The 4,227-nt window shown below is 34.0% G+C and overlaps 1 long non-coding RNA gene across 2 annotated transcripts; it reads left to right on the top strand.

Annotated features, from left to right (window-relative positions):
• Positions 1-887: 887 nt before the first annotated feature.
• On the top strand, positions 888-3,087 carry LOC135150156 (uncharacterized). 2 transcript variants are annotated; one of them, XR_010288452.1, is made up of 5 exons: positions 888-1,035; positions 1,555-1,833; positions 2,316-2,431; positions 2,624-2,751; positions 2,897-3,087. It is a non-coding gene; the product is annotated as an uncharacterized LOC135150156 (long non-coding RNA). The 2 variants fall into 2 exon arrangements; XR_010288453.1 differs by having other exon boundaries at positions 895-996.
• Positions 3,088-4,227: the final 1,140 nt, after the last annotated feature.

The raw sequence follows: 4,227 nt of genomic DNA, 5'->3' as shown, positions 1-4,227 counted from the left end.
ATGCAACCTTCTGCACGAGCCCGATTCCTTATATATCTTTTAAATGTCTTCTTATATCTCTCAAAAGGATACATTCATCTAAGAAAAATTGATCAACAAAGCTCTATTTCTCGTACAAGATGGACCGAGAGATGAAACATGATATCAAACAAGAAAGGGGAGAAGTATTTTTCAAGTTGGCACAAAGTTTCCACCAGCTGGGATTGCATTTTCTCCAACTTATCAACCTCAATAACTTTACTGCAAATTGCCTTAAAAAAAGACAGAAAGGCATATTTGATATAACAGATCAGTTTTCTATTGATACTGTTGCATTTTTAAATTCTTAAAACTAACATTCACGATGAATCATTGGTCGTCTATTAATCAGGCTTTTATGTTCCTCAAGCCAAATAAAAAACAATTTCAGTCTCATGATTCTGCTCCAACACCATCTTTGGCCATAATAGTCACCTTTCCAGAACATTCATCAACAATTTCGGTCTAAAGGGCATAGTATAGACAAATGCTATAAACTTATTGGCTAGTCCCTGGATCATCCATACCTTCCAAATAATAAGGGAAAGAAGAAATTTACTCCTAACAGATTTGCTAATTCTTCTGCCAAATCATATCACTACACCATAGATTGGATATAGCAACCACTCAAAAGAAAATTTCCTCAAAATCGTTGCGATTGAAAAAATAAAATCAGTATATTGCAATGCCGAAAAAATTAAAATTTCGTTATAAATTTCAGAATGAATAGTCTATTGCAATGTTATTAATATCATTACAATAGTTGTTATTTTTTTGGCCACAAAAATTGGCGGGCCAGTGAAATTTTAAGAGCGGGATCAATAAAATATTTTTGCCGGATTAATCAAAACAAAGCAGATTGAGAAAAAAGAAGACTCATAAATAGTCGACTAAAAGCGGGCAACGGAGAGAGAGAAAACAGGAGGCGATAGAGATAACAGATCGAAGAAGGCGAGAGAGAGTGATCGAAGAAAGCTGGTAATGGAGGGATCAATTTTCTTTCCCTAATAACTTGAAGTATGTCATGATTTAGATTTGTGTTTAATTGAGTTTGTACATGTTTCTAATTGAATTTGTTCAAGCGTTTAATTGATTATATGTTGTTAATTTGGTATTAGGTTTGTTCAATTAAGGGTTTATGTTCTTAATTAGGTCTTGGTTTTGTTTAATTAAGAGTTCATAATTTGGGGGTTTTGCTTGTTGGTTAATTCAGGGGTTTAATTTATGGCCTAAGTAATGGAGTAATTACTCACCCATGGTAATGGAGTAATTTATATGCTCTGATTATCTACTTTGCGTTCCATTAGCCTGTTGTCGTGCAAATGGTAAGATATATATAGGTGGTCCTCTTGATATATTTTTTTGATGATTCATTTTGATATATTGTCTGATGATTAGAAATTGGCTTTCATTTTTCTTTGGTATTTAAGGGCATTGCAGTATTTGATGGCCTTATTTGTTTGATTTTTGTGGACAAAAAAAAGAAATGGAAAATGTTACGTAACAGGGGTGCCTAATGTTGTATCATTCTTTTAGGGAGGAACTCCACCTATACTGGATGGAAATTAATCAAGTGGAAGCAGATAGAAGATCTCCTTGGATTACTGGCACTAGGGACCCTACATGAACATCACTTTTACCAGGAACTCCCCGTTATGACTTCCAGATATACCCACCTCATCCCCAACCAGTAATATACCCACTCCTTCACAGTAAAATGTTAATGAACAATCCTTAAACAGAATACTTAGTTCTGCTGTTTACCTCCACTCTCTCTGCTAACTCTAGTTTTGGAAATCTTGCAGCTAAGTCCTGGTATGTGATATGATGTGTGGTTTATAATTTGATTTTACTAGATATGGCCTTATCTTTTTGATAAGGTGAAACTTGGAGGCATAAATGTTATTCAGACTTATATTTTTTGCGACATATATATGAATCAAATTTTCATCTTTTGCATCCACAGTTTAGGCAAAGTTGAAGTATATAAAGTAAACACAGTCCATGTTTATTTGAAAGATAAATTCTATATAAGCAGATGTGATCCTATGGCCATATAATTCAGATGTTCCGAGCGAGCTTAACATGAAAAATAAAGAACTCTGGTGTTTAGATCCCTCCAAACAAACATGGTCATACCCATATGTAGGATTTGAACGTCATAGTTCTTTACTTTTCCCGGCAAGCTCTCTCTTGGAACATCTGATATTCCAATAAAGCTAATGAATATTTTCTTAGTTCTTATAATTCTTATATCGTGTCATTTCAACAAAATAACTGTGATACTTATGTACTAGATCACCCATGGCTTCGAGAGGGTGGCGAAGCATTGGACAAGTCAGCAAACAGTGCGGTTCTTTCTAGGATGAGGCAGTTCAGAGCTATGAACAAGCTCAAGAAGCTTGCACTCAAGGTCCTATTTCGTGTTAATTCAGTTAAATAAATCTGCTACAAATCCTTTTTGAAACGAATAAAGGACTTGCTCACTCAAGTTTTATATTTGAACTAGAGGTCATTGCTGAAAATTTATCCGCAGAGGAAACTCAAGACTTAAGCATACGTTTACTAACATGGACACAGACAATTTCCTTTCCCTACATGTCAGGCTGATGTCGATAGTAACGGGACAATCGATTACATGGAATTTATAGCTGCGATGATACATCGATACACACTGGAGAGGGATGAACATCTCTACAAGGCATTCGAGCATTTTGACACAGACAACAGTGGGTAAGTAAATCTATGCAAATTGCCAGTTACATCTGATTCATCTTGTATTGTTCTCCCCAGTCCATACCTGTTTTTTTTTCCTGCCTTTATAATGAATCAGCTGATTCTTTTGTTGAAATGTAATGTGTTGGAATGGGTGATGCAGATACCATTAAAGAAATATTGTCTGAAGTTGACTCAGATAATGTATGTTGTTCTTTTCAGTTCCAACTCTATTATGCATAGTTGATCTGAATCTCGATTTAATAATCATGCTTATGTTGCTGACTCGGCTGTTAGGGGCTGCAAGATCGGTTCAGTTTGACTCGATTTTAGCTGAAATTGTTATTAATTAAATCATCTTATAACTGTAACCGAATCACTACAAACAAGATTTTTCAATCCGGTTATTGTTTGTCGACTACCGATTTTGCCTAATTATAAATTATATTATAAACTAGATAATAATGACATTTTAAAAATAGAATAAGAAATAATTGAAATTCCTTGTATGATATTAATTTTCTTATTTTGAAATTGGTAATGGGTTACAATTTGCGGCTTGTAAAAACAGAAGCACTGTGGACATTATCCCTCACTTTAGATACTAAAATATTTCAATTAATTTTGATTTCTCGCGGATGTGCTACCAGATTTGGTTGGGGCTTTGAAGCTTTTGTCTCAAAAGCAATAACGTTCTGTAGACCTATATGAACTTGCACAATCCACCGAAATTGTTGTTGAGGAACTTGCTCTGCACCAGGCTCTTAACAATCTAATTGAGGGCGTTTTGTTGATTTCCAGAGATGCCCCAGCACATTGTGCTCTTGGAATAATCAATGACAATGGGCCTGATATGTCAAGTCTTTTGTTACTTATTTTTTGTTGATCAAAACTTTGGTATAATAATATAGTGGTGTATTTTATTTAACATTCTAGACTTAGGATTGTTACTGCTCTTGGTTGCGGTTGTGTAGGCATGGTTAGATTTGTGATGGGTAACATTCTTACCTTTTTTAAGATGTTCTTGTAATGAATATTTAATGACAGATTAATATAGTTTCGAAATAGTCATGTCAAATTTTTTTTATTCATATTGTTGCAATATATGATTATAATGTTGCCTTAGAGGTTACTTTTGCTTTTGTAAATAATTTAAATTTGTTGCCAGAAGTCCTATATGGCAATGTTTAATTAAAGAAAAAGTGTTGCAATTTTTGTTGCAATAAAAGAACAAACAACAACAATGACTTATATATCATTGCTATAGAAGAAAAGTTGTTGCAATATGTGGCTCTGGCAATAATTTGAACTTGTTGCAATACATGTGTTAATTCATTGCGTAAAGGGCCCTATGGCAACGGGGGCAAAGTTAACGGTCGATTTTTTGAAAATCATTGCAATAGACGCTATTGCAATGATTTTTTTTATAATATAACAACTATTTTCAGGGGTTGCTAAATGCAATCTATGGTATAGTGTATGATTTACAGGTTA

Source organism: Daucus carota, chromosome 2 (genome assembly GCF_001625215.2).
Source record: "Daucus carota subsp. sativus chromosome 2, DH1 v3.0, whole genome shotgun sequence".
Taxonomy (NCBI): domain Eukaryota; kingdom Viridiplantae; phylum Streptophyta; class Magnoliopsida; order Apiales; family Apiaceae; genus Daucus; species Daucus carota.
This window is presented reverse-complemented; position numbering and strand designations above follow the sequence as displayed.